This window comes from Salvelinus sp. IW2-2015, linkage group LG20 (genome assembly GCF_002910315.2).
Source record: "Salvelinus sp. IW2-2015 linkage group LG20, ASM291031v2, whole genome shotgun sequence".
In the NCBI taxonomy this organism is placed as follows: Eukaryota; Metazoa; Chordata; class Actinopteri; order Salmoniformes; family Salmonidae; genus Salvelinus; species Salvelinus sp. IW2-2015.
This window is the reverse complement of record NC_036860.1, coordinates 57,611,014-57,619,869: the sequence shown is the minus strand read 5'-3', so window position 1 is coordinate 57,619,869 and position 8,856 is coordinate 57,611,014. Positions and strand designations below refer to the sequence as shown.

At 44.5% G+C, this 8,856-nt stretch overlaps 1 long non-coding RNA gene across 1 annotated transcript; it reads right to left on the bottom strand.

The window, feature by feature from the left end:
- Positions 1 to 215: 215 nt before the first annotated feature.
- On the bottom strand, positions 216 to 4,441 carry LOC111981909 (uncharacterized). The gene is made up of 9 exons (XR_002879640.2): positions 3,378 to 4,441; positions 2,756 to 2,885; positions 2,541 to 2,649; positions 2,273 to 2,426; positions 1,570 to 1,937; positions 1,333 to 1,432; positions 1,056 to 1,215; positions 807 to 932; positions 216 to 721 (listed from the first exon to the last, which is right to left on the bottom strand). It is a non-coding gene; the product is annotated as an uncharacterized lncRNA (long non-coding RNA).
- Positions 4,442 to 8,856: the final 4,415 nt, after the last annotated feature.

The following is an 8,856-nucleotide window of genomic DNA, read 5'->3' as shown; positions in this document are numbered from 1 at the left end:
TGATATTTCAGTTAGAATTTTTTATAAATTAGCAAACATTTCTAAAAACCTGTTTTTACTTGGCATTATGGGTTATTGTGTGAAGAATCCATTTTAGAATAAGACTGTAACGGAAGGGGTCTGAAGGGGTCTGAATACTTTTTGAATGTAACCTTTATTTAACTAGGCAAGTCAGGTAAGAACAAATTCTTATTTACAATGACGGCCTACTCCAGTCAAACCCTAACCCGTACAAAGCTGGGCCAATTGTGCGCCGCCCTATGGGACTCCCAATCACGTCCGGTTGTGATACAGCCTGGAATCGAACCAGGGGGCGTCACCAGTAGTGACGCCTCTCGCACTGAGATACAGTGCCTTAGACCACTGCGCCACTCGGGAACCCCGAATGCACTGTATATGCAAAAATAAGATGGAGTGGGACTGAGGACCTACCGGTGGTGTCAACCATTCCGCCTTCCACACTTGCTTTGGAATTGTAGGATACAGATTCTCTTTCACATTGTTGACACAATAATATAAATAGTTGATAAAACAGTAAAATGGACAGGTCCTGAAAAACAGCCACCAATGGAGTTGGAGCTGTCTTTGTAACAGCATTTGACAACATGACAGTAAACACGTTCCTACCATTTCCAGTTTCTGAAGCATAAGATCGTGACCAGCGTGAGGAGACAGGCAGCCGAACTCAGGGAAATGACAATCGCTGTGATCAACTGATCAGCTGTGGAATGGAGTCAGAAAGTTCCAGCTTTTTACAAAGCAGCAGCAATACAAAATACACATCACTTGAATAGGTCAGGACATACTCTGCGGGACCATTTGGACAAAGACTGGTGAAGACTCTCCGCCATCCCCTACTGATGTGAGGGCCTTCACTATGAATCTGTAGGGGCTGATAGGTAGGCCTGTCAGGTTCTTAGCCTCAGCCTCATCTGGCCATCAGAGCAGACAAAAAAAAAGTTTAAAAAAAGAAAGCACAACAAGATATGTTTTAATGTATTCAATTTGTTATTGAATACCATACATCCTCTCTCTGGGTATGTGTGTCATCATACCTGTAGTGACATTGAAAGCTCTCATGCTGGAAGGATGGGAGGTATCAGAGTATTATATGATGTAACCACAAATGAACGCAGTCTGATTCTCAGGGGGAATACCAGTCCAGGAGATCAGAACTGTGTCTGAACCATGCTGTTCTGCAGCCAAACCCTGAACCTGTCCATTTGGAAATAATGAGCAAAGATGGAGAGGGATGGGTCAAATACTATAGCAAAAGGAAAGTGAATGAAGAATTCTGGATTGAATTATTAAGTCAGAAGAGTGGATCCTTACCTAACTCTTTCACAAAGCCATCCCTGTTCTCCAGTAGCTCTGGGACCCATGGAGTACAGGCATAGATGGAGTGTGTATCTCACCCTCTCTTTAAAGCTATCTGGGATTGAGAAACCGGGACGAGGGAAAGAAGGTTTACACATTTTTCACAAACCAAACTTAACTTGTGACATGCTGTTTGAGCATTTTCAACACACCACCCCCTTACTAAGGTTCATCAAAGATGTGCCTTCTTACCTGATTGGATTCTGGCCTTGGTAATACCAGGTGGTACCTTCTTCCACTCCAGTCTGCATTCAATGTATGTGGGACACCAGTCCACCATGTAGCCACAGCTAGCATTGGGGCTAGCGGAACAAGGTAGGGCAAACCCACCATCACGGCCAACAATTTTCATGGAGCTTTTCATTCTGTGAGGGAGCCTGGGAATAGTGACGATCAAGCTGCCAGCAGAGTTTTGGGCTGTAACTGTGACTATGTCCCTCGTTGGTAAATTGATCACCGAGGAGAAAGTAATGCTGAGGTGGATGGACAATGGTCTTCTGCCTACCCCAGGTCACCTCATAGTCCTTGATCTGCCCATGACTCTGTTTCACTGTAAGGGGCTAAAGAGGAAGAATGAATATCACAAACTGTTTAATGTTATGTCTAATTAAAATCTTGATTATCAGCCCAGTCCTCTAATGTGCTGTATGACCAATAGCACATATCGTGTGCACACAATCTTCAAAACATACTTTCCATAGTATAGTATATATCTAACGCTTCAGGAACTGGGACAAAAAAACACACACAATGACATAAAAATTGTGAACTGTATGTATTCAAATACAATGCACACTGAAATCTTTACACACACTGTGTGTGTGTAATCTGTCTCCCTTTTTACTCTTATTTGAAAAGGTGTGTGTATGTAGTTGCATAGGGATTTGATACTCACTGTCCTCCGTGGTTTGGAAGGTACTATCTCTACTCCAGTCGCTCCATTTCCAGAAGTTCTGTTTTAATCCACAAAGCACCTGCACTTTGTATGTCTGGGCAGGTGCTAGGTCACGTAAAACTACTGACGTAAGATTTATGCCAGAAAATCTCCTCTGTGAATAGAGTGTAAATGGGTGTGGCATTAGTAATGCCTAGTTAATAACTCTATTGTTCAGACTTTGTGAAAGGGTGAACCATTCTACTGTAGGTGTCCTACTGTAACTCACCATGCATATGTGTCCACTGTGGTTCAGCTGTACTTTACAAACCATTGAACACGGGCATTTCTGGCATTCTTATCTGAAGCTACCACTTCCATGGGAGCCAGTAAACTCACTGGAATGTAGAACCACACAACATTCAATGGCCTTGTAAATAAATAGACTGAGAGTAAAGAACAGATTTTTATGTGGTGTGAGGAGTAGCGATCACACTACTCTACCTCTCTTCTTCAGGTCAGCTGTGTCTCTGAGCTCCAGAGCGGGTTTCTGGGAGTCAATGTCCAATTCCTCTCCCCCTGATCCACACGTACTGTTTGGTAGCAGTTTGAGACTGTATCGTGTGGACAAGCTCTGAAAAGTACATGGACGGAGAATGTCACCTCCAGTGATAAAATAAAAGGGTAAAGCTTTTGTGCAGTTATTTGACCTTTATTTAAAAAATAACTGACTAGGCAAGTCAGTTAAGAACAAATTCTTATTTTCAATGATGGCCTAGGAACAGTGGGTTAACTGCCTTGCTCAGGGGCAGAACGACAGATTTTCACCTTGTCAGCTCGGGGATTCAATCTTGTCACCTTTCGGTTACAAGTCCAACACTCAAACCACTAGGCTACCTGCCGCCCCACCCTGACGAAGACAGCTTGCTGTCGAAATGTTCAAGTCTCTATCCCGGCCCAAGAACACAGCAGAAGGTGAAGTTGCTATCGACTTTAACCACTCTGCTCTTTGGGTAAACCTGTGGGTGTGATGACGAGGCTATCCCTGTAGAAAATAAGGTTACTGATGTGAAGGACCAACACCATGTGTGTGCGTGTGTCTGTGACGTGAAATACAAACACTAACCAGTGATGTTCTGTAGGGGGCTCCATTGACTGGCATAGCTCTGGTATCGGGAGCAGAGCCTGACTGAGTGGGAGGTGCACTCTAGGGGTAAAGCAGAAGTCCAATTCCAGTGATGTTTACTGCCAACCTGGTCTGGTGTGACATCCACAGCTTCCTGAGGACACCCAGTCACTGGTACTATACTTACTTATAATAATCTTGCAAAAGCAACCAGTTGTAGAAAGAAGTTCCATTGTTGTAAATTGCATATTATTCCTTGATTTAACAAACACTCACATTGTATACTTCTTTCATATTGTGTTTTAAGAGAACCGCCACATCATAAATCCGTTTGTCCGGTACTCTGTAGGTAGAAGGGCCATCTTCCCATGTTACAGAGATCCTCTGGTGTTGTAGGTTGTAATCCACCCTCACATTCAGAGGTCCAGACAGCAGGACCACTGGAGTTACATAGGTGTAGTCTCATAATACAATTCAACATGACATACAGTACTGTATCAGTCAAAAGTATTGTAACGATAAAGTTTTGTACTCACCATCCTGACAGTTCTGTTCTTGGACGCTTGAGAGGAACAGTGAAGCCCATAGCAGGAAATCCGACATGTTAATCCCATAAGATATATTTTGGTGAGGTGTTGGTTTATAGAGTGAGCCTCAGTAGTCTCTGGTCATTGTAATTGTTTGATTTGCCCATACTATGAGTTTTGTTTCAGAATTTAAATCTAAATTAAAGCGTGGTTCATTTAGGTTGACCAAGATAGGCAGTATGTCACATTCATAATAAGGACGGGACCAAGGCGCAGCGTGTGTAGAGTTCCACATCATTATTACGGTGAAACTTTAAACAAAAAAACAATAACGAAACGTGAAAGTAGTGGTGCACATGCACAAAACAATATCCCACAAACACAGGTGGGAAAAATGGCTACTTAAATATGATCCCCAATTAGAGGCAACGATTACCAGCTGCCTCTAATTGGGAACCATACAAAACACCAACATAGAAATATTGAGCTAGAACACCCCCTAGTCACGCCCTGACCTACTACACCATAGAGAACCAAGGGCTCTCTATGGTCAGGGCGTGACAGTACCCCCACCCCCAAAAGGTGCGAACTCCGGGTCGTAGCCCCCCCCCAGACCCTGGATCTGACCATGGCGCTGGGCTGAACGCCGTGCCTGGACTGGGCACCGGCGCAGAGGAGGGCTCTGGCCCTGGAGCTGGGTTGGACGCCGTGCCTGGACTGGGCACCGGCGCAGAGGGCTCCGGCCCTGGAGCTGGGTTGGACGCCGTGCCTGGGCTGGGCATCGGCGCAGAGGAAGGCTCCGGCCTAGGAGCTGGGTTGGACGCCGCGCCCGGACACCGGCGCAGAGGAAGGCTCCTGCCATGGAGCTGAGCTGGACGCCGTGCCTGGACTGGACACCGGCGCAGAGGAAGGCTCTGGCCATGGAGCTGGGTTGGCCGCCGTGCCTGGACTGGGCATCGGCGCAGAGGAAGGCTCCGGCCTTGGAGCGGGACTGAGGAGACGCACGGGAGGCCTGGTGCGTGGAGCCGGCACAGGTGGCACCGGACTGGTGACACACACTTCAGGGCGAGTGCAGGGAGCTGGCACAGGACGTACCGGACTGGGGAGGCGCACTGGAGGCCTGGTACGTGGAGCTGGCACAGGTGGCACCGGACTGGTGACACGCACTTCAGGGCGAGTGTGGGGAGCTGGCACAGGACGTACCGGACTGGGGAGGTGCACTGGAGGCCTGGTACGTGGAGCCGGCACAGGTGGCACCGGACTGGTGACATGCACTTCAGGGCGAGTGTGGGGAGCTGGCACAGGACGTACCGGACTGGGGATGTGCACTGGAGGCCTGGTACGTGGAGCCGGCACAGGTGGCACCGGACTGGTGACATGCACTTCAGGGCGAGTGCGGAGAGCTGGCACAGGACTCACCAGACTGCTGACAGGCTCTTCAGGTCGGATGCCGTGCAGAACACACCTACATAACATTTCTCTCATCTCTCTCTCTCCCAACTTCTCCATCGCCTCCCTGACGGTCTCTGGCTCTTCATGGTGAGTACGTGGAGCTGGCAGATGGCACCAGACTGATGACCCGCTCTTCCACTCTCCGCTGCTCCGCCGACCACCCCTCGTGCCCCCCCCCAAAAAAAAATCTTGGGGTTTCTGTGGCCGCGGTCCCCGGCGTCGTTGCTGTCCTTCCACCTTCCTTGGTGTCTCCTTCCAAGGAAGGGTCTCACAACCTCCCATAATTTCTTCCCAGGTCCAAAACTCCTTTACCTCCGTCACACGCTGCTTGGTCCTTGCTTGGTGGGATATTCTGTCACGATCGTCGTAATGAGCGGACCAAGGCGCAGCGTGTGTAGAGTTCCACATTATTATTACTGTGAAACTTTAAACAAAAAAACAATAACGAAACGTAAAAGTAGTGGTGCACATGAACAAACACAAAACAATATCCCACAAACACAGGTGGGAAAAATGGCTACCTAAATATGATCCCCAATTAGAGGCAACGATTACCAGCTGCCTCTAATTGGGAACCATACAAAACACAAACATAGAAATATTGAGCTAGAACACCCCCTAGTCACATCCTGACCTACTACACCATAGAGAACCAAGGGATCTCTATGGTCAGGGCATGACACAGTATTCTTACAAAGAGTGTTAATGTTTTTGAACTGGAGATGTGAGGCATTGCTAGGGGAGGTCTTTCCTGTAAAGCAGTGTTGAAAAAATAATAATAAAAGGGATGCATTTGGCAGATAAGCACATTTTTCTCCAGGCTGATTTCCATGCAACAGAGGAAAGTCATGGGCCAGACTGCTTAAATTACACATAAACAAGTTAACTCCCACACACTGGTTTTGGATGATCTGACTCCATACCAAAATCTAAACTCATAGTTGAAGACACATTGATACAATGAAATACAGTGACATAAGTGAGTAGATTATGTTTTTATTATCAATGCATCCCTTTAATAAGACTGATTCTAATGGCCTATATAAAATGCCAAAAACATACATGGTTCTGTACAAGGAAAACCACAAATTGGGGGGGACGACACAGACTTATACACATCTTCTTGTTTTCACTTGAGGAAAAATATAAATAACACTTCTCTTATCGTTGTCTCTCTGTTCCTAAACGGTCCAGGTACATAAAGGCTTTGTTTTCACATCCCCATACAGTGCTTTATCAACACAAGTCCACTTCAAATCATTCAAATGTAGACAAAAGTTAAATATTTAAGTTACTACTTCCTGTTGTTTCAAACAATTGCTAGATAACAAATAATTCTTGGCTTTTCAGTTGAGCTTTTTGGTCCCCAACAGAAAGTAGTACAATTATGTTCCCAAATAATTGACCTTTTTCAATATATATCTGAAACATCAGTACTATGTTCAAATGTGTCTAACTATGAAATGTACTGTAGACTTGACAAAAAAAAACATTTTACCACTATTTAGAATTTTGTTGCAGTTCGTTGAAAAGGTGAACTGAGGCCTCTTAGAATGCAAACGTGCAAAATAAGGTTATATGAAGGTATAGTTGAGTGGAAACTTTTCAACATTACGCATTTATACAGAAAAATATTTTCTGTAGTAATTGCATACTTAGTTAAATGTTGATTGCTAAGTGCAATTGCAGTGCACCCCAATCCTCTTTTCACCAGTCCATTTAGCTAACCAATTCATCACTTAACCAAGGCCATTTTCAACAGTAGGCCTAAACACTTCCATTGTCATAATAGTCATATGTGCATGTTGTTGAAGGATTCAGTGCAGCAAGTACCATCTTCAGTCGAAGTGAATCATGTTGGAAAGGATCACACAATGGTAGCCACCACTTCTTTAAAACAGTAATGAAACAATGAGTCAACAGCTAAACAAAATTCAAACAAAAGATGAAATATATCAAACCAGTTAATAACCTATACATGTACATTTGGACTCACAATTAACAGGCATCTTGCATAGCAAAAAACCCCAGTACAATGACTGTTTTAAACCGTCATTTTACAAACATGTAGCTAGATTTCGACCCGGAAGTGGCTGAGTTTTCCAATTAAATGAGTGTTCTTATTGGACCTGAGCTCCACTTCAAAACGTTTACTCCAGTTTCATTATTCCCCAGTTTTACCAGATTAAGAACAAGCAGACAGTGACTCCCAAGGACACTGTCTAAGGAACAGCAACTAACACAGGACTGAGAAATGGAAACTGACAGGAATGGCTTCTGACTGTGGAATGTCAACTGACAGAAATGAATGGAAACTGGCGGGAATGAATGGAAACTGGCGGGAATGGCAACTGACAGAAATGAATGGAAACTGGCGGGAATGAATGGAAACTGGCGGGAATGGCAACTGACAGAAATGAATGGAAACTGGCGGGAATGGCAACTGACAGGAATGAATGGAAACTGGCGGGAATGAATGGAAACTGGCGGGAATGAATGGAAACTGGCGGGAATGGCTACTGAATGACTGTGGAATGAAGCAGCAACTCTACATGGCCATCAAATAGGGACTGTTTTCATGAACCATGTTCTAAAGAAATTTATGACAGAAAGGGTAGCAATCATACATGTCTTCCTCCACTTTAATGAGAACCAAATCTCTTGTTTCAACCCTGCACTTTTACTTTAGGGTTGAAATTTCTAGGTCGTAAACAAAAATAAATGCAGCCATAGTTTCAAACATCAGTTGAGTAACTGACCGTTAATAACGCCTCTGTGCTGATACACACAGACGTTCAATGGCAATGATTTGGTAGATTTCACTCCTACATGTAGTTGTTCAGTTCTTAATATAAATGCTTAAAAACACAGACAAACAAAATCCTAAACAAAACAACAAAACAAAATCCAGCAAAGGGAAGGAGGAACATTTCCTCTTTAGCACGTCAACAAATAAGAGAGACAACCACCAAACTGCATCAGTGACTGATGATCGTTTGGCTGACCTGTATCTGCCGTCATTAAATAGAGCAATACCAAAAGTATTTTCATCACTATTCTCCTTCACTGTTCTTTGTTCAGGTGCAGTGATTTTCACAATGGCATGGTCCTCTCTCCAGATGCAGAGAGGTTTTAGTGTTATGCAGAGGAACCCTACTCTTAGTGTTTTAGTCAAAGTCAATGGATCCACTTTGGGAGAAGCCGAGCTAAAAACAACATGCTGTGGTATTTCACACCAGTGGTTGGGATGCAGTCATATATTTTTTTTAAACTGAGGAAACCCTCAGGAATGATGGACCGTTTTAAGTCATTTGGATTTGATTGTGATCCAAGCTCAGTTTGTGATGAATTTCCCAAAATGAGCTCTGTTAAAAACGCTCACAGCTGGCTGCCATCATTTGATCAGATAAAAAAAACGGAATATTTGTTCATCCTGCGTTATCATCCATCATATCTCAAACTTAGTCAATAGGAAGAACATATTTCTTCCCTCCTTCTCC